Below are 22,406 nucleotides of genomic sequence, written 5' to 3' on the forward strand. Positions count from 1 at the left end.
ATGGCGTAGTGGGTACCTTTCTAGTGTACTTGTAGCCCCAAGAGAGCTTACGACGGGCTCTAGAAACGCCGCTCTTCCAGCTTTCGCTGTGACTGTGCTGCGGTATCAGCGCAGGCCTGGCATTTTTTTTCACGTTCCCACGCGCGGAAGCACGCCGCACACTCAAGATCGATGGAAATGTTATTCTGAAGTAGACTAAAGCGCATCTCTAAACGACATCTTGCACATTCAGTAGTGCAGGTACAACGTGCGATCAGCAAAAAATGACCCTTGATAATTGTTTGCGTCGCTCACTATAAGAGAGCTTGCACAGCAACGCGCATAACGGTGAGAACTTGTTAACTGACAGCTTTAGTTGGGCATCCGCAACAGCCCTGCGGACAGACACTGCTTTTGAAATTGCTGGCAGATAACTTCCGCAGAGCTGCTGCAGACGCCCAGCTAAAGCTGTTTAATTAGTGCCTACGAAAGCAGTACACTCACCGTTAACTGGCGCCCGTTGTCCTTATCCGCAGCTCCATGAATATTCCGCCCTCCAAGCGTCACTTCTTGCAAGGAGCCAGCGTCAACACCACCGAAGACGCGCATGAACAGACACGCAGCCCGCGCAACCAACGCAACCACGCAACGCATTCCAATAGGCGGAGAGACTGAGAGAGGAGGCAGAAGCGGCGTGCCACCCCGGCTCCGTCGGCTCGCCAACGCGCCACAACGGCGCCAAAGAGCAAGCTCGTGACATGTATGGCGTATACGGCGGCGCCTTCATCACGGAAGCCAATCGAAACGCGCTTCAGGAGAGTCCCGTGACTCCAGCCAAAATGCTAACTCTCTTTCTCTGCCTCTACCTTCCAAAAGAGGTCAAATGGACACCCGAAGACAGTCAGGCGGCTGTGACCCTCTTTTGACTTTTTTTTCCTAGAGTGTGTACGTAGTAATTTCGCGTCAATGCTGATCACTAACGCATGTATTTGCATGCGAAGATCTCAGATGGGCGCTCTTTTGGTCATTGTGTTAACTCATTGTGACAACACAGAGCACACTTCAACTTTTGTTTCTTGGCGTCTGACGCGCCGTACATAACATGCCCCATAGGCATCGTATCTCGTTTTTAGAGGCTGTGTCGTTGATACGGAAGGGCAATAAAATTTTGTTGTTATTATCGGACTACGTGCTGCATGTACACTCTAAGCACGGTAACGTTTACTAAAGGTGCACATTTTCACAAATTTGTGTACTTATAAAATAGAGGTTATCTAGTAACCTTTAGTACCCGTTCATAGTATCGAGCATTCTCACGTAAAAATAGAGGTTACGTTGTACAGTACACGGCATACTGTTTACACAAAACGGCTTGCAGGAGATTTTATACGGCTACATCACGTAAAAATATAGGTTACGTTGTACAGTACACGGTATAGTGTTCACACAAAACGGCTTCCAGGAGATTTTATACGGCCACCGCTCTGCGCCTAGCTCTTCTTTCCTTCGCTCTTCTTTCTTCGACGCATTCCAGGAGGTTACGCTCATCACATGCTTGGATCAGCCAGTTGTGCCACAGCAACGGAAGCACAGCCTTCCACTCTTTCGCACTTCGTGCTGCGCATGCCTCGTGTTTTTTCCGCGCTTCCCTGTACGGTTTTAATACACCATCCATATACGTACGCTAAGAAACGCGAACCTTTGCGGAAGGTGTCACATGCAAGGTGCTTCTCGGAACACACGCGATGGCGCAGTGTAATCATTCAAGTGCATGACTGCTTATAGAACGTGACAATTGCGGTGACCGAGGCCAAACGCGTCGCCTTCGCTCATTAGAAAGAGGCAGCTAACAAAACATTCGCATATTCGAGGCGACTTGGAGTTAGCATGCACTACAGTAATGATGAACCGCGATTATTATTAAAATGTGGTCGACCCGTCAATATCAGTGAAGACCAGAGATTTTATAACAGTATCATGATATACGTGTCAGGCCATCCTCTCTTGGTCCAACTTCTATGCAGTTTAAGCATAGGCTGTCGTGATTATAACACTTCAATTATTTTTCATTGACTGCACTTTCATTGCACTTTCATTGACTGAATTGCAATTTCATTGACTGTGTTATTCGTGCTTATCAAACTATGTGTTATCCGATAATAAATACCAGCCGTCTATTTGTTACAGGACTATTTGCGATTTTGTTCACCTTCAAATGTGGGATCAGCAATGGAAACGTGGATACTGACAAAATGTGAGGTTGACAAAGCAGGGAAGCTGCTGAAGGCCGTAAAGAAGTGCGCTGAGAATTAACACTGCTCCTCACGGCGTAGAGCATATTCAAAATTGATATACAAACCGTTCGCCATACGCCACGTTTAGTCAGTTTTACGTACTTCTCGCAAAACCCAAAGAACTGCCTGAAATCATCGCTTAATAAGTAGCTGGCTGGTACAGATATGCACATTATATACGAATGCTGAATGATATAAAGACGCAGTAAAAGTAAATGTATGCATACGCAAAAATACAATAATACCAAGACCGCATACAAAGAGCCGCAACGCGGTTTTCTCGAGAGATAGAAATTGTAATGCTTAAACATCTACTTAATTGGATCAAGAGAGGATACTTGTCTGATACACATGGCACAACTCATGATTAGGAATGATCACCTGCCCTTCTGTCAATCACCTGCCCTTCTTAATTATCGTTTTAGTGGCAGACCACATTTGAACAACACGATAATTGTGGGTGAAGGTGTGACGTTATGATGCATGCAAGCTCTAAGCCAACTCCAAAGGAAATTGTTTTGTGCTATTCCTTGCGATGAGGGAAGCGTACATCTCTTGCCACGGACAACGCAACTGTCGTGATCTATGCAGACATGTACCAGAATTATTCCAAAGCTCCAGCGTGTGTATTCAGGACAGGGCAGGCCATATGACACCGCCGTGAAAGTTCTCATTACTCTGTGTACATATTTGTACGCTGCATAATAAAGCCGCAGAAAGAAGTACAAAAGATTAGGCGTGCACAGAAAGAGGCCCTAAAGGAAGAGCCACGCTTCTCTTGCTAGACACTTGGCTGGGCCGATCATATGCGTAGCGAGTGGTCCGAAATGTGTCGCAGAAAGAAGATCGAAAGAAAAAAGAGGCACATACCCTTTGTTAGGCGACACCTGGGTCGGTGGGCCACGGATAGAGCGGTCATACTGAGTGGAGCCCCCTGCAAATAATACGTGATCAGCGTCGTGCTTTTCCTTAAGTACACTAATGTGTGCGGCATACCATAACTGCTGGTACTTTGCACATAAGCAGGACAGATGAAACCCAGCGGGCAGCCAAAAAGAGGGTGATTGTCAGTCCTTTACTTTTGTTGCTCGGGTTGTGCGTGCTCCCAAGAAATTTTCTGAAGAAAAAAAAACATCAACCATTCGAAAAGAATTCATATTTCATTGCTTTATACCTCCAAAGCAGAATACATCAGTTTATTGATTTATAGCTTCAGGGACTTGTCTAGCTGATAGAAGACCGCAGGTATTCAAAGTGTTTCCCCTTGTTTTCGCCTGTAGTTGGTACAAATTTACAAGAGCAGGTGGTCAGGATCTGCAGTCAAACCCTCTCTTGCTGCACGCACCATCATGTTTCATCAGTCAATATGTCAGCTGCTGATTCCGCAATCTCCACGCTGGACAGTCGATCCTAAAAGAGAGGACCGTTATTTTACACTATTTCAACGGTTACTGCCACTTTGCACACAACTGCCGATAACATGTAATGTGAGACACATACTGCACCCCTCCCCCCCCCCCCCCCAAAAAAAAGGGGTGTTACTTTACTTTACCACTACATAAGCGTTCCTCAAATCTACTATCCTGTGCAATACGTTTATCGGAAAACAAACATCTTATTTAAATCGCACGTTAATACCAAATGCAATTGACATCTGTTTAGCACAAAAGTCAGCAATCAAATAATGTAAGTGACAGTTTAGTAGCAGAAACACGACAGCAGGTGATTAAAAACAGAAATATTACAATTTACAATTTTCAGTGACCATACTCGGCATTTCACGTAGAGCTTGAATATGCTCGTACCTAATTGTTTTCCTCAAGGGGCATATTCCACTTGACAGTTCATAACCTCGGCTGCACCGAACGTAAGGCATATCGGCGTCTGGAAGCTTCCAAGCTGCCTGATAGTAGATCATCCCAGCATGCCTTGGGCGGGATGTATGCTGTAAACAGTTCCAACGCAACACATTTATTATGGCGGGAAAAAATCATTTGCGTTGTCTACGTACCTTTAAACATTCCGGCTTTGACAGTTAAATCACATGTATACTGATTCATTTTTTCTAACCACAATGACATGTTGCTTGCACCCTAGAACAGAACGAGAACACAAAAAAAAGTTATCTCGGTGCCGGAGAACAAATTTTTATCGCCAAGGAACTAAGGACATCGAAAGACATACCAACCACACTGACCATGTCTCCCTTTGAACTCCTACGTTGCACGATTGCTGGCATTCGTGCTATCTGAAAATCGTTAAGCCACTGCGTATCGCTTATCGCGTAACATATTCTCAGCTGCCCCGTTTCGATAGCGACGCATTTAGACGTAATCGAGCGACGCAGAGCAATACTGCCGGCAACAATGCGTAAAAGCATGACAACTTATTTTTCTGACTCGACCCAACTCTTACAGCAGCGAAGCATGAGCATGAATTATCTGAATTTTGAATGCCGTACATTGTGATCTGTATGAGTGCAACTATGGAATGAAGATGACTTCAGCATATATTTGTGGTAAGGTTTCAAGTTAGGTCAACACGCAGAAGTTTGAAGTCTGAAGGAAGCCCGTCTGGTTGGGTTGATACGTGGTGACGTTGAAAACCCGAGGCACTGAGCCGACTAAAGCAAAAAGCACACGCACACATACACACGCACACGCACGCGCACGCACACACATACACACAAGCGCATACACACACGCACGCGCGCGCACACACGCGAGCACACGCGCACGAGCACACACGCACGCGCGCGCACTCACATACACACACGCACGCGCGAGCGCGCACACACACACGCGAGCACACACGCACACGAGCACACACGCAAGCGCGAGCACACACATACACGCGAGCAAACACACGCGCACGACCACACACACGCGCGCGCGCACACACACACGCACGAATGCGCGAGCAAACACACACACACACACACACACACACACGCACGCGCGAGCACACACACACGCGCGCACGAGCACACACGCGAGCAAACACGCGCGCACGAGCACTCACGCGCGCGCGCACACACACACGCACGCGCGAGCACACACACACGCGCGCACGAGCACACACGCGAGCAAACACACACGCGCAGACGCACACGCGCGCTCGCGCGAGCACACAAACACGCACGCACGCGCGAGCACGTACACACACGCGAGCACACACACACGCGCGCACGAACACACGCGAGCGAACACACGCGCGCACACGCACACACGCACGCGCGAGCACACACACACGCGCGCACGAGCACACACACACACACACACACGCACGAGCACACACACACACGTACGCACGCACACGGAGTGGCCGGTATCAAGAGCGACTCGAGATAAAGACGTCGTGACAGTCATTTTTCTCTAGCGCGAGCACGTGCCTTCCCCCAGTCGATTGCGTGTCCCCTGAAACGTGCTCACCAAAGCACTGGATTTAGCGATTTATTTTTTCACGTCATAAACGTGCTTTTGTGTGTGTGTGTGTGTGTGTGTGTGTGTGTGTGTGTGTGTGTGTGTGTGTGTGTGTGTGTGTGTGTGTGTGTGTGTGTGTGTGTGTGTGTGTGTGTGTGTGTGTGTGTGTGTGTGTGTGTGTGTGTGTGTGTGTGTGTGTGTGTGTGTGTGTGTGTGTGTGTGTGTGCGCGCGCGATAAATGTTTACTTCGGTCGGCTCAGTGCCTCGGGTTTGCTACATTCAGCTACACACGGAAGGATAGTGTGATTTCCTTTAAGACACTTAAAACTACACTTAAAACGCACTCTTAACGCCATTTCATTGTCTTTTGTGTACTTAAAGCTTTATTCATTTCGGTAGCGCAAAACAATTAAAGACAAGAGAGGACACGTAGACAGGACGGGCGCTAGACATCAACTGACTTTACTGCAAGGAAACACACAAAAACCCGTTGCACAGGCGCGACGCGCTACATCACTCTACGAGGGGTTTTTTTTTTCTTTTAATGTGTCTAATTTTCTTTGCGCTACCGAAATGAACACCAGTGATCACAACCAACTATCCCGCATTACCGCCTTAAACCCTCACTCGTTCACCTAAAACTACCGCAGCAGAGTTTGAAGAACCAAAAAGACGCGTACCATCAAGGAAAAAAGTAAGACAGGACAGAAAGGGCGTCACTCGCAACTAACTTTATTCCCAGAACATCAGCATCATATATAACCACAGCGACCCTGCGCGCGCACATCGCCTCACAAGCTCGTCAAAAACCCGCGATAACAAGATTAACTAATCGAAAAATGAATCGATGAAACTAAATTCAGCCACACGCAGAGCAACAGATGTGTCACTAACACAGCATTCTTTCTTCTTTCTAATATAGTATGCTTCCATAATTTCACGCGCTAAGACATCGTTACTCTTTCCAAGAACGGAAACACTGGCAAACCCAGGCTCACACTTGCAGGAACAACAATGCACAGGCAAATGTGCTGAAAGTTTATTTTTCACCGAAAGTTCGTGCTCCCTCATCCTGTCGTTTATGCACCGGCCTGTTTGGCCGATATATACCCTACCGCAACTAAGCGGGATCTCGTACACCACGCCAACCGAGCAGGCGACAAAGGGCCTTGCGTGCCTCTTCCCACACGGGGAGGGCCTCGGTGCAGAAGAAATGCGTGGGCACAGGCTAGCCAACTTGCGGGGCGCCGAGAACACCAAGGGTACTTTGTACCTGTTGGCCACATTCTTAAGGTTGTGAGCAACCTTGTGCACATATGGCATAACCATGGGCCTTTTTTCCATCGGCTGCCTATTTCTTCTCGATCCCTTCAGTTTCTGAAGGAGGGTTTCCGAGACTGCAACAACGACAGAACCAGGGTAGCCGGCTGAATACAGCCTCGTGACCTGATTATTGAAACTTTCCTGCATTAGATGAGGACAAGATTTCACCAGCGCTCCTTCCAGGCACATGGAAGCAACGGCATGGAAGCAACAGACTGGTGAACGTTTGCCTGCTACATTCTACTGCATCTGAACCACACAATGCGTGCTAAGTTTACGCCGACAACACAAAGCTGCCCCAAAGCCAGGCAGCGCTGAGGGGACGCCGCGTGGCGTCTGCCGTTTTGTTTGCCCCATGCCGGTTTGTTTACCCCATAAATTTCACGTCCCCACCTCCACCAAAATTTCAGAGGGGTGAGAGTATCAGTTCTTTCATTTTCTCTAGAACCATCGATGGAACCATCGATGCCGCTGGTATAAAAAGCCGACGCACTTTACTGCAGATTAGGTTACTCAACGGACGACGGATGTCTGACCGCTTTCAGACAATGCAGCGTGAATGGCTTGTACCTTGAGAAGAGCTTTGAGTTGGGCTAGTTGGTGTTGATTCATCTTCAAAAGTGCGCTTGGTCACGCTGCCTTACGTCCGGTACTTTTTTGTTTGTGTCTGTGTTCACTAAGAGCACTTTTGAAGATGAATTGCACCTTGACTTTTCCATTTCCGAGCACAAGTTCGTCCAAACAAAGAGTTCCGTATTTCACAGTCTTGCTGCATCCTTCTTCACCGTCACAACAACGTGATATCTGATGGAGGTGCTGATTCCTTGATGTTCCGGACGCCGCGGAAAAGCCGTGATCTAAGCCTAAGTCAAGAAAACATCAAAGACATCGTGCACCAATGAGCTAGCCTCAGACAGAATCAGAATCAGAATTTTATTGTTAAAAGTTGAGTGAAATTACAAGCGTTTGGTACACAGGAGGGGGTCCCATAGTCAAGAAACTGTATCGGGACCTCCTGTATAAAATGAAATAAGGTAATAAGCACGTCATAGTAGCAACAGTAGCGCGGTCAATCATTCAAGCAAAAAAAAATAACATTCACAGAAAAATTATACGTCATTACATAAACTAATACGCTTTTAAAATATCACAACAAAACAAAAACGATGAGCAAAGAGGAAAAGAAAAAAAAAACAATACAATAGCCAGATAATCTGTATCCAAAATATACTGAACAACTACGCACACGTACCTTAAATGAAAGACACAATCACTCGTTATTCAGAATGAAGGAAGTGCATTTTTAGTTCTTTCTTAAAAGGGTGTAACGGTCTTGTGGTTTTCATGATAAGCGCAAGAGTGTTCCAAAGGGAAATAGAGGTGAGTGCTACAGTTTGCTTCCTATAATTAGTCCGAATTCTGGGTAAAAGAAAATTGTTGTTCATCGCGAATAGAGTAGTGCTATAGATCGTAAGATTAGATGATGGAAAAATGGCTGGCGGAAGTTCATTATTTATAAGACTGTAGAAAAAAATACCTAAGTTGTATTTAGTGAGTCCATTGATGGTGAGAATGGTATGCTCGCGTAGTAGTGATTTGGCATTGCAAAGGCGAGGGCTGCATGTAATTATTCTTGTAGCATGGTTCTGGACAATCTGGAGGGACGCAATATAAGTATTGTAAGTATTTCCCCAGCATGTTATGCCATAAGTGAAATGGGAAAGGACGATGGAGTGATAGAGAGACAGTAATGTGGTGCGTGAGAAGTAAGGGCGCGTTTTAATTAGGACGCGTATACAATATGCTATTTTCTTTTTTATGCCAGCAATACGACTCTGATATCTTAAGTTACTATCCAGAAGAATACCTACAAAAGCAGCTTGAGCTATGCGAGAGAGAGTGGGGACCAAAAATGATATGTGGTATTGATGATACGTTTCGCTGATGTGAACTGAATACAACAAATTTGGTTTTAGTAGCATTAATGGATGACATGTTGGTATTACACCAATTTAAAATATTATTTAAATCAGCATTCAAAATATTTACGAGAGATGGGATATCTTTATGAGAGGCGAATACAGTCGTATCGTCGGCATACAAAATGCACTGGGATGAGAAAAGAAAATTTGGTGAATCATTAATATAAATCAAAAATAAAAGTGGCCCCAGAATAGAGCCTTGGAGCACACCGATGTTGGTGTGCCCAACAAGGACTGCGACTAGAGTACGGCCCTCAACCCCACAGGGCCAGGAATAACACCGGCCATGACCACCACATCAGCGACGATGACAACTCACATTGCAACTACATCTATGCTGTTACAACAACATAAGGGAGCCACCAACTTTCCATGGATCACCATTTAAAACCTGGAAAGTTGGCTGGAAGGATGCGACCGGATAGCCAAGTTCAACAGGTGCGACTGTGATGAAAAGTTCCGGCACGTCTACTTTTTGCTTCAAAACTGTGCCAGAACGTGGTTTGGGAATCGAGAGGCTAAGCTGACGACCTAGGACCACTTTCGTGCCGCGTTCCCGAACACCTTTACGAGTGTCGTTGGGATGGCAAGGACCGACATCCAGCTGGAAGCACGCATGCAGCTTCCGAACGAAAACATCGGCGGGTACGCCAGAGAAATGACTCGCCTATTCCGTTATGCCGACCCCGCCATGTCTAAGGAAAAGGAGGCTCGCTTCCTGCTGCGGAGAGTGAAAGAAGAGCATTTCACCCGAGCTTGCGTTCAACCCGCCTAAGACTGTCTCGAAATTCGTTTCTGAGGCCACAACAATACAACCTCCGCATACAACCAATACAACCAATACAACCGCCGCATACAACCAATACAACCAATACAACCGCCGCATGCCCACGACAAGCTACGGGGATGTTCAAGCGATGAGAGCGGACGACCTGCTCGAGACCGTATCAGAGTCATTGTAAGGGAGGAAGTCTAGAATAAGCACAACGAGGTGCTGTGCCAGTGTCATACTAGAGAATATGCAGATTAATTTGCACAGCCATCATTGGAGTATATTGCAGAGGTTGTCACGGGTGAGGGCCGCACCGTGTTCATGAGTGAACACAAAATCCCTGTAAGTGAAAATGCTTCACAGCAGAAGACACGGTTGAAGGTCATAGTGACATCAGTGAGATGATATGTCATTGGGATGCTAGAAAAGCAGGTGAACATACTGTGGACGATTCCGTAGAATTATCAGCTGAGTAGAGTAGCCTATGTTACGGAAACACGTATGAGAGCGGACATAATGTGGCAGAACAGCGCAAAAAACAGGATAAAGACCACATAGGAAACAGCGCTGGGACAGCTTGAGAGATGAAGGTGTAAAAGGGAGCGATGTAGAAGAAATGTAATGCACAAGCGTTATATGGTAGACTAGATTTCGTGCTAATAAATACAAATGTGCGGTCAGACAAGTGCACTGATGAAGAATGCAGGGTACACGACGCATTCAATACAGGTCTGACGTACGCGAATCGCGTAGCTCAGAAGTAAAAAGCTCCGTTTTTTCTAAGCGAACCAAGCTGCCCCTCAGTACAGAGTACAAAGAACTAGGAGCGTTCCGTGCGAATCGTGCAGTCTTCGCAGGCAAGACATGAAGACAATGAAATTTCAGAAGAACAAGAGTCGCCAGCGGATTGCTAGAAGGAAAAACCGAGTACCGTACCAAAAGGCGAAACTGACGTAGAGAGTGAAGTGCGCCAAAGAGCGCCACGCCTTTGAAGGAATGCTCCAGACGCTTAGGCTAAAGAGCAAAAAAGGGGGCTCTGTCATCTGTGACAAGATTGATGTGAATGCGCATGAGCCACAAAGCAAAAGCGACGAGAAAAGCGAACTCTCCACGATGTTTTACAGATAGAGAGTGTCAGTGACCTTCCAGATGTTCTTTTTACAGCTACTCAGATCGGTCACGGGAGTGCCAGGGTCGTTGGTCTTGGGAAATCACCTCAAAAAGGCACAAAAACAGTTTGCCAGGAATACTCCTAGCGGAGCTTCGCAGTGAGGCGAATGGCTTTTACGCCTTTTGTATAATCTACTTCATAAATAAAAACCTCTTCATTAGGGCTACGGCGAGTACTACTCAAGCTGGGAGTTGGTCAGCGCTAATGGGAGCTAACATTACCAGACTTAGAAGTTATGACATTGTAGTACAGGCAAACGAGGTTGATCGGGGCAGGGGAGTCGGCCTAGGCCAAATTGAGGACAGCGGGAAAGAAAACCCTGTTCTTATGCGAGTTTAAACACGAATAGTTGAAAAGAAGCGCGCAGTGCTATCGAAAAACATTTCGCGTGTTTCTTATAGGCTGTTGATAAATTGTCCTGCTGCCTTGCGGGCAAACAAGGATTGTCAACGAAATGCATCTTGTCCTCTCAACAGCCGCAGACAAACTTTTCCAAAACGGGTCGCCTCCTCCGCTGGAGTCCCAACTTGCAGCAATGTTCTTTGGAGATACGGTGCAAAAAGGAGGAGTCTAAAGAGGAGTACCGGCGGCTTAAGTCAAAACGCCTAGATCAAAACTCAGCCATGAATTTTGGACATATATTGTTCTGCCGGAAAGAGTCATCATGCAGAAGGAAGTATAGAGTAAGCAAAACGAGGTGCTGTGCTAATGTTATACAAGAGAATATATAGATGAATTGGCAAAGCAATCAATGGAGTGTATTGCAGAGGTTATCATGAGTGAGAGCCGCACCGCCTTCATGACTGGACACATACTCTCTGCAACTGAAAGTGTTTCACTAGCAGACGACGTTTTTGAAGGCCATAGTGACCACGATGAGATTACGTGCCAGTGGGATGCTAGAAAAGCAGGTGAGCCTGCTGTGTACGATTCGGTAGAGTTATCAGCTGAGTATGTTGCGGAAACAGCTACGAGAACAAAGATTAGCACAAAGGTTGTTAGCTGGGCTAGTTGGTTTATGAATAATGTGGCAGAACAGCGCAATAAACAGGACAAAAACACACAGGACACAGCGCTGGGAAAGCTTGAGAGATGAAAAGTGCAAAAGGGTCCGACGTAGAAGAAATGTAAAGCACGAGGATTATATGGTTTATATGGTAGGCTAGTTGGTTGATGAACATTGTAGCAGAAGAGCGCAAAAACGGGACGCAGGAGACAAAGGACACAACAATGTGTCCTTTGTATTCATAGGCGTGCGCAGGGTTGCCCATCAGGGGGGGGCGAAGGTTCATCGCAGCCCCCCCCCCCCCACACTCACACTACTAAGTCAATGTATGGGGCAGAGTTTGCTACCCCCTCCTTTTAGGTGACTAGAAGGGTCAATGTTCGGGGCAGATTTTGCGCTCCCCTCTCAGGTGATTAGGGGGGGGGGCGGCCGCCACCCCTGCCCCCCCCCCCCCCTGTGCGCACGCCTATGTTTGTATTATTCGTCCCGTTTACTGCGCTGTTCTTCCACTGTGAGATTAGCTGCATGTGCGCAAGTGAACTAAGAGAGTTAGCTCTTCTTAGTGACGCAGTGATACTTGGGACTCTGACAAAAGGCACTGCGCGAATTCGTCCACAACCTGTACAGGTTGTGGACGAATGTTTTTTTTTTAGCTCGTTCTAATGTACACCAGTGTTCGGTCAGAAAACTGCACTGATGAACAATGTAGGGTACACGATGCATTCAATACAGGTCTGACGTATGCGAATCGCGTAGCTCGGAAGCTTTTTCTAAGCAAGTTAAGCTGTCCCTCAGTCGAGAGTGCAAAGAACTAGGAGCGTTCTATGTGAATCCTGTAGTATGCGCAGGCAAGACGTGAAGACAATGGCATTTCAACTGATCATGAGATGCGAGCGGAATGCTCGAAAGAATGCGCGAGTGGCGCGACACAAGGTGAAATTGTCAGAGAGAGCGGAGTGAAAAATGGGGCTTTGTCATCTGTGACAAGATTGGTTTCAATGCGTCAGAGCCACAGAACAAAAACGACAAGAAAAGCGAACTCTCCACGATTTTTTGACGTACATAAAGTGTCAGTGACCTTCCAGACGTTCTATTTACAGCTCATCAGATCAGTCACGGGAGTGCCAGGTACGTTGCCGTTTTAGAAATCGCCTCGCAAGCGCACGAAAACAGTTTGCCAGCGACAATTCTAGCGGAGCTTCGCAGTGAGGCGAATGACTTTTACGCCTATTCCTATTCTATTGTCACGGGGTCGTGACGTCGACGAAGATAACAGTCGGCGTGTTCAAGATGAAAGTGTTTATTTGGCCGAACTTATGGCCGCGAAATGAGAACTCAAACTACAGCAATACACGCTGTACACTGATAGCGGCGAACAGGGCGTCGGCCATACACTCTAATAACGGTAACATTTACGACAGCATAAAAAGACATGTGACCTATAATTTATCAGTTACATGGCTGTTACAGCAATTTTATCTTTGTGTTTTCTTCATTTCCCTCTCTCATAAAGGTTACATCGACAGTAGCGTGCCAAGTTAAAAGCTAAAGCACCGCGATGAGCATTGTAACCTTTAGATTGTAACTTATAAGAGCGCAATGACTCATCCGTCAGGGGACCTACACTATGGAGTGGAAGTTTATTGATCAATGTGTCACATCGCGATCTGTCTTGTTCAAGGCTGGCTTTATGAATTGAACAGCGGATGATGTACACACAGAACGGGTCTTGACAGCAGAAAAGCAAATCACAGAAGCAGCGATTTTACATTGCGGCGTACTGAGGCAAGCGATGGTGGGGTATGAACTAAAACTGGAGTTCAATAAGGTGAGCCGGCTTCCAAAACCCGTAATTTATGAAGTGACATAATCTGCACAGATATCGGCAGAAGCACAAGAACGAAAAACTATCGTATGTTGGTCAAATGTTCGTGCTAAATAATTTATTAAGTAGCTCTTATATCTATTTTGCTTTTAAGCCGTAGAAGTAATTAATTTGCCTCCGGGAACCTTCGCATATGGCGACAAGATAAAGTACTGTGAGCACACGACAACCGACCAAATTAAACTGACGATGCGATCGAAGAACCATCCCGTGGCGCGAGAAAAATATTTTCCAAGACTCGCAATACAATTTATTAGAATTTCGCTGTCGTGTTGTCTAGTTTGTTTGTTTGTTTCGCGTTAAAATTAACGGATCGTAAAGTGCAGCAAACGTCACGGGACAACATAGCACCAAACACGCTTAACCGTCATCAATTCGCCAACACGGGAGAAAAAGATGCCGCTGAGTTGACAAAACAGCGTGGGACGGCCGCTCCAGTAAAGAGGCCGAGTAGAGAGATGTACGAGCTCGCGGTGAGTAACAAATGTGGCGTCCTCGAGGCGCCGCTTCAACTTTATCGAACCAGGGACGGCGTCATCTCTCCTAGGCTTTGCACAGCTTGAGGTGTATTGCGGGAAGAGCATTCGAATGCGAGGCGGTTGGTGCTGTTGTTGAAGTCGCGTTTGTGCAGTGCTGCTCTTTGTTTCATCGATTTAACCAGGTTTTACGCTCCGCGCTTTGTTCACGTGCGTGGTCGAATCGTGTTATGTACGTGAGTGGCGTGCAACTAGAGATACAGCACGCAAGGACAGTCATTAACTTTCGCGATCCGCCGCAAATCAGCCACGAGGCATTTCAACGGGCACGTTCAGTGGGCTGCACGGCCGTTTTGACGAGCTGCATTGCTGATTCTTCGCTTGCCTGAGACTGGCAGTTGTCGAGCGGGTTGCATCCGTTGTTACGTTGCCGAAGACAGTAGTAAATATGATTTGCAGGTAAGCAATATTCTCTCTTCAGTGCGTTATTTGCTTGTGTATATGTACTTATGTCGCGTGTTTGCCTGAATTTATGCTCATGCTTACGCTACTGTACGAGATGAGTCGTGTCATACTTTTATGTAATCGTGTCATACTTATATGTTTTAAATAAATCGTGTCATACTTTTATGTAACGCATTGTTATTGGCAGTATTTGCTCTGCGTTTTACATTACAAGATGAGTGTTTGGGCGTATATTATGAAACATCCGACTAAGTTCATTCGTTATCATACACGTTTATGTGAGAAGAGATGAAGGACAGAAGTTTAACCCTTCTTGCTGTCGCCGTCTGGGTACCTTCAACGCGCTCGATGAAGGCTGCAATCACGGTGTGAAATACTGTAGGCGGCATAAACAAAGTGCCCCAGATCAGCTTTGCCCAGACGAGCTCTTCGTGCGCAGTAACTCGCTCCTGTCCATGGCAGTCTGGGCTGTTTGTCATGTGCTTGTCACCGGTACATGAAATTTCGTGGCGTCTATACGCGACATGTCAGCTAATTCAACTTTTCGCCATGCTTCAAACTCTGCTGCGGTTGTTTTAGGTGGACGAGTGAGGGTTTAAGGCGGTAATGCGGGCTAGTTGGTTGTGATCACTGGTGTTCATTTCGGTAGCGCAAAGAAAATTAGACATATTAAAAAAAAAAGCCCTCGTAGAGTGATGTAGCGCGTCGCGCCTGTGCAACGGGTTTTTGTGTGTTTCCTTGCAGTAAAGTCAGTTGATGTCTAGCGCCCGTCCTGTCTACGTGTCCATTCTTGTCTTTGTTTTGCCTTACCGAAATGAATAAAGCTTTAAGTACACGAAAGACAATGAAATGGCGTTAAGAGTGCGTTTTAAGTGTAGTTTTAAGTATCTTAAAGGAAACCACAGCATCCTTCCGTGTGTAGCTGAATGTAGCAAACCCGAGGCACTGCGCCGACCGAAGTAAACATTTAATACACACACACAAAAGGACGTTTATGACGTGAAAAAATGAATTGGTAAATTCAGTGCTTTGGCTGAGCACGTTTCAGGGGACACGCAATCGACTGGGGGAAGGCACGTGCTCGCGCTCGAGAAAAATGACTTTCACGACGTCTTGATCTCGCTTTTGATACGTTTTAGTCGCTTTTGATACCGATCACTCCGTGTGTGTGCGTGCGTACGTGTGTGTGTGCTCGCGCGTGCGTGTGTGCGTGTGCACGCGTGTGTTTGCTCGCGTGTGTGTGTGCTCGCGTGCGTGTGTGTGCTCGCGTGTGATTGTTTGCGCTCGCGCTTGTGTGTGTGTTTGCTCGCGTGTGATTGTTTGCGCTCGCGCTTGTGTGTGTGTTTGCTCGCGTGTGTGCTCGCGCGTGCGTGTGTGTGTGCGCGTGTGCGTGCGTGTGTGTGTATGTGTGTGTGTGCTTTTTGCTTTAGTCGGCTCAGTACCTCGGATTTTCAACGTCACCACGTATCAACCCAACCAGACGGGCTTCCCTCAGACTTCAAACTTCTGCGTCTTGACCTAACTTGAAACCTTACCACAAATATATGCTGAAGTCATCTTCATTCCATAGTGGCACTCATGTAGATCACAATGTACGGCATTCAAAATTCAGACAATTCATGCTCATGCTTACGCTGCTGTAAGAGTTGGGTCGAGTCAGAAAAATAGTGATGCTTTTACGCATTGTTGCCGGCAGTATTTGCTCTGCGTCGCTCGATTACGTCTAACTGCTTCGCTATCGAAGCGGGGCAGCTGAGAATATGTTACGCGATAAGCGATACGCTGTGGCTTAACGATTTTTCAGATAGCACGAATGCCAGCAATCGTTCAAAGGGGGACATGGTCAGTGTGGTTGGTATGTCTTTCGATGTCCTTAGTTCCTTGGCGATAAAAATTTGTTCTCTGGCACTGAGATAACTTTTTTTGTGTTCTCGTTCTGTTCTAGGGTGCATGCAACGTGCCATTTTGGTTAGAAAAGATGAATAAGTATACATGTGATTTAACTGTCAAAGCCGGAATGTTTGAAGGTACGTAGGCAACACAAATGAATTTTTTTCCGCCATATTAAATGTGTTGCGTAGGAACTGTTTACAGCATACATCCCGCCCAAGGAATGCTGGGATGATCTCCTATCAGGCAGCTTGGAAGCTTCCAGACGCCGATATGCCTTACGTTTGGTGCAGCCGAGGTTATGAACTGTCAAGTGGAATATCCCCCTTGAGGAAAACAATTAGGTACGAGCATATTGAAGCTCCACGTGAAATGCCAAGTATGGTCACTGAAAAATGTAAATTGTAATGTTTCTGTTTCTAATCACCGGCTGTCGTGTTTCTACTACTAAACTGTCACTTACATTATTGTATTGCTGACTCTTGTGCTAAACAGATGTAAATTGCATTTGGGCTTAACGTCCGTTTTCAAATAAGATTTTTGTTTTCCAATAAACGTATTGCACAGGATAGTAGATTTGAGGAACGCTTATGGATTGGTCAAGTAACACCCTTTTTTTGGGAGGTCGGGGGGGTTGGGGTATGTGTCTCACATTACATTACATCATGGCGAGGGTCTCGTCCTGGCAGACTTAATGCCTTCAGGTAGTATGCGAGGGATTATTGGTCAGCTGCCAGCTCGTAAAAAGATCACGTGCTACGTGACGCCACCAGGCAAAAAGTGTTCTACACTCGCTGCCATGGCTGCGATTGGCGCTGACTAACACTCCTACGGTTAAATCAACATATATATACCCCAAAAAGTGGACGGGAGGATGACCGCCGCCGTAGCTCAGTGGTAGAGCATCGGACGCGTTATTCGAAGGTCGCAGGTTCGGTCCCTGCCGGCGGCAAGTCATCTTTTCGTCCACTTTACTTTCTTCACATTTATGTTCTAAATACTACAGATAACACCCCCTATACTTTCCTTGGCGTTATTGTCTGTTAGTTCTCATTAATATTACATGTTATCGGCAGTTGTGGGCAAAGTGGCAGTAACCGTTAAAATAGTGTAAAATAACGGTCCTCTCCTTTTAGGATCGACTGTCCAGCGAGGAGATTGCGGAATGAGCAACTGACCTATTGACTGATGAAATATGATGGTGCGTGCAGCAAGAGAGGGTTTGACTGCAGATCCTGACCACCTGCTCCTGTAAATTTGTACCAACCACACGCGAAAACAAGGAGAAACGCTTTGAATACCTGCGGTCTTCTATCAGCTAGACAAGTATCTGAAGCTATAAATCAATAAACTTTGATATATTCTGCTTTGGAGGTATAAAGCAATGAAGTATGAATTCTTTCCGAATGGTGCATGTTTTTTTTTTTCTTCAGAAAATTTCTTGTGAGCACGCACAACCCGAGCAACAAAAGTAAAGGACTGACAATCACCCTCTTTTTGGCTGCCGTCTGGGTTTCAGCTGTCCTGCTTATGTGCAAAGTACCAGCACTTATGGTATGCCGCACACATTAGTGTACTTACTGAGAAGCACGACGCTGATCACGTATTATTTGCAGCGGGCTCCACTCAGTATGACCGCTCTACCCGTGGCCGACCGACCCAGGTGTCGCCTCACAAAGGGTATGTGCGTCTTTTTTCTTTCGATCTTCTTTCTGCGACACATTTCGGACCACTCGCTACGCGCATGATCGGCCCAGCCAAGTGTCGTCTAGCAAGAGAAGCATGTCTCTTCCTTTAGGGCACCTTTCTGTGCACGCTTATTCTTTTGTACTTCTTTCTGCGGCTTTATTATGCAGCGTACAAATATGTACACAGAGTAATGAGAACTTTCACGGCGGTGACATATGGCCTGCCCTGTCCTGAATGCACACGCTGGAGCTTTGGAATAATTCTGGTAGATGTCTGCTTGGAGCACGACAGTTGTGGTGTCCGTGGCAAGAGATGTACGTTTCCCTCATCGCAAGGAAAAGCACAAAACAATTTCCTTTGGAGTTGGCTTAGAGGTTGCATGCATCATAAGATCACACCTTCGCCCACAAGCATCGTGTCGTTCAAATGTGGTCTGCCACTAAAACGATAATTAAGAAGAGCAGGTGATTGACAGATATTCCTAATCGTGAGTTGTGTCATGTGTATCAGACAAGTATCCTCTCTTGATCCAATTAAGTAGGTGCTTAAACATTGCAATTTGCATCTCTCGAGAAAACCGCGTTGCGGCTCTTGATATGCGCTCTTGGTACTATTGTATTTTTGCGTATGCATAGATTTACTGTTACTGCGTCTTTATATCATTCAGCATTCGTATATAATGTGCACATATGTACCAGCCAGCTACTTATTAAGCGATGATTTTAGACATTTCTTTGGGTTTTGCGAGAAGTACGTAAAACTGACTCAAGGTGGCGTATTGCGAGCGGCTTGTATATCAATTTTGAATATGCTCTACGTCGTGAGGAGCAGTGTTAATTCTCCGCGCACTTCTTTACGGCCTTCAGCAGTTTCCCTGCTTTGTCAACCTCACTTTTTGTCGGTATCCACGTTTCCATTGCTGAACCCACATTTGAACACAATGTTGGACGTCGTGTTCACATTTGACCTGTTGCAAATCGTAGATAAACCCACAAGAGTGCAGAGAACGGTAGGATCAATTTTAGACTTATTTTTTGTAAGTGGTGCCATTCAAAATCAGATAACCTGTGATGTCACTAACGGCATTTCTGACCACAAAGCTGTCCTGTTGTGTTTGTCGAACGTCTGTTTTTACCGCCAGAACATTACACATTCATTTCCGAATTTTTCCCGTGCTGATGACGAATCTATTATAGATATGCTCGATTTCTACTTCGATGATTTTAAAAACAGTACTTGTCCTGTGAATGACTTATGGCTTTCATTTAAAGATATTGTCTCTGAGTGTACACAGCGTTTTGTGCCCAATATTGTGAAAAAATCCGTGCAACGTAGCCCATGGATTTGCAGGGAGGCGTTACGATTGAAACGACGGCTCAAAAGGTTAAAAACGAAATCCAGAACAAATACAGCTTTAAAATCTCTCGATGAAGAAACTTCCGAACAACTAAAGAAGAAAATAATTTTTGACAAAGAAAAATATTTTGGAACACTCTTACCTTCGTTCATTCAAACGTCTCCAGAGAGATTCTGGCGCCAAATAACGCCTAAATCTTCTGCCACTACTGAGTTCATGATAGGTGGCGAGTGTGTAAAAAATGAGACTGTCATCTGTTCTGCTTTTAACAGTTTTTTTCAGTCGGTATTCACAAAGGACAATGGTTGCATTCCCAATTTTTCTGTATCGCTTCCTGGTATATCGGATGTTGTTATTTCTGAGAGTGGTGTGTGTAATTTGCTCTTAAACCTTGATATTAAGAAGTCACCGGGACCCGATGGCGTTCCAAACGCGTTTTTGAAGCGCTATGCGGAATGGTGTGCTAAATACTTGTATGTTGTGTTCACCAGATCATTAAGCGACGGTTCCTTACCAGATGACTGGAGGACAGCCGAAATCAAACCTCTGCATAAATCAGGCAAAAAATCATACATAGAGAACTACCGACCCGTATCACTAACTTCTACGTCATGTAAAATTTTGGAACACATACTTCATAAACATATAGTAAGTTTCTTAGAGGAGCACAAAGTACTCGTGGATGTGCAACATGGTTTTAGGCGTGGATTTTCTACATGTACCCAATTAGTTGAAACCGTGCATGATTTCGCAGAGTCGATTAATGAAGGAAAACAAACAGACGCTATATTCATGGATTTCCGCAAGGCATTTGACAAGGTATCGCATAATAAATTAATTCATAAATTAAGCTATTATATAAAAAACGACCAGATACTTGCTTGGATTACGGCCTACCTTTCTAACAGACGCCAATTCGTCACCTTAAACAATGCTTCTTCTAAAAGTGCTGAGGTTGTTTCTGGTGTCCCCCAGGGGTCAGTTTTAGGACCACTTTTATTTTTATTATTTATTAACGACATTGCGGCAGAACTTTCTGTTCATGTGAAACTTTATGCAGATGACTGTATTCTATATGAAAAAGTATCTTCAGTTGATGATCAGATGCGTCTAAATAATGACCTGGCAAAGGTCATTGCATGGTGCGAAAAATGGCAAATGGTAATTAATTATGATAAAACTGTTTATATGCGAATTACGAACAAAAAAAGACCTCTTCATTATGCATATGGTGTAAATAGTGTATCTCTATTAGAGGTAACAGAGTACAAATATTTAGGCCTGTGGATCACTAATAATCTTTCTTGGAATAAGCACATAGATACTGTTGTTTCTAGTTCCCTGCGCAAATTGTTTTTCTTGAGACGCACATTGAAGTCATCTACACCTACTGTTCGTTTGTTAACATACAATTCATACATTCGACCGTTGTTGGAATATGCAGTGATTCTCTGGGACCCATTTACTTTAACCAATGTGAAAAAACTTGAACGCATACAACATAAGGTTGTTCGATTCATTTTCAATTCCTACGGCCGCACATCTGTGAGTGAGCTAATTAAACGCAGTGGACTACCCCCGGTGACGGAGCGCAACCGTGTCTGCCGATTAAAGTTTTTATTTCAACTTGTAAATGGACATTATAACGTCAAAACTTCAAATTATTTTTCTTACTCAACAGGTTATCAAACCAGGCAAAGGCATGCTTTAACCATAGTTCCCTTTAACACAAGGAGTAACTGTTTTAAATATTCTTTTTTTCCCAGGACTATAGCAGACTGGAATAATCTTAATACCGAAACTGTTTCTCAAAAGTCCTTAGCAATGTTTCAAAAATATCTGAATATGTTATGAGTTTGTGTTTGTGTAATTTTATTTGCTCGTTACGTATGTTTATAGAATTCTTACAAATGTTTGAACAAAGCCTGCAATTTGTATGTGCTGAACTGTTTGTGCTTTTTCATGTATATCCACCCTGCTAAGATCTGGTACCAGATCGCAGTATTTATAAATAAATAAATAAATAAATAAAGGTGAACAAAATCGCAAATAGCCCTGTAACAAATAGACGGCTGGTATTTATTATCGGATAACACAGTTTGATAAGCACGAATAACACAGTCAATGAAAGTGCACGAGCAGCAAACAAATAGTTAAGTGTTATAATCACGCCAGCCTATGCTTAAACTGCATTGAAGTTGGACCACGAGACGATGGACTGACACGTATGTCATAATACTGTTATAAAATCACTGGTCTTCACTGATATTGACGGGTCGACCATATTATAATAATAATCGCAGTTCATCATTACTGCAGTGCATGCTAACTCCAAGTCGCCTCTAATATGCGAATATTTTGTTAGCTGCCTCTTCTAATAAGCGAAGGCGACGCGTTTGGCCTCGGTCACCGCAATTGTCACGTTCTATAAGCAGTCATGCACTTGATTTATTACAATTCGCCATCACGTGTGTTCCGAGAAGCACCTTCCATGTGATACCCTCCGCAAAGGTTCGCATTTCTTAGCGTACGTATGTAGACGGTGTATTAAAACCACACAAGGAAGCGCGGAAAAAACACGAGGCATGCGCAGCACGAAGTGCGAAAGAGCGGAAGGCTGTGCTTCCGTTGCTGTGGCACACCTGGCTGATCCAAGCATGCGATGAGCGTAACCTCCTGGAATGCGTCGAAGAAA

At 45.3% G+C, this 22,406-nt stretch overlaps 2 long non-coding RNA genes across 2 annotated transcripts; one reads left to right on the top strand and one right to left on the bottom strand.

The window, feature by feature from the left end:
• Window positions 1–3,576: 3,576 nt before the first annotated feature.
• LOC125758975 (uncharacterized) lies at window positions 3,577–4,350 on the bottom strand. The gene is made up of 3 exons (XR_007416517.1): window positions 4,285–4,350; window positions 4,079–4,218; window positions 3,577–3,683 (listed from the first exon to the last, which is right to left on the bottom strand). It is a non-coding gene; the product is annotated as an uncharacterized LOC125758975 (long non-coding RNA).
• A 9,952-nt stretch (window positions 4,351–14,302) lies between these two features.
• LOC125758973 (uncharacterized) lies at window positions 14,303–17,010 on the top strand. Its single transcript, XR_007416515.1, has 3 exons — window positions 14,303–14,769; window positions 16,721–16,802; window positions 16,870–17,010. It is a non-coding gene; the product is annotated as an uncharacterized LOC125758973 (long non-coding RNA).
• Window positions 17,011–22,406: the final 5,396 nt, after the last annotated feature.

This window comes from Rhipicephalus sanguineus, chromosome 6 (assembly GCF_013339695.2).
Source record: "Rhipicephalus sanguineus isolate Rsan-2018 chromosome 6, BIME_Rsan_1.4, whole genome shotgun sequence".
NCBI classification, from domain to species: Eukaryota; Metazoa; Arthropoda; class Arachnida; order Ixodida; family Ixodidae; genus Rhipicephalus; species Rhipicephalus sanguineus.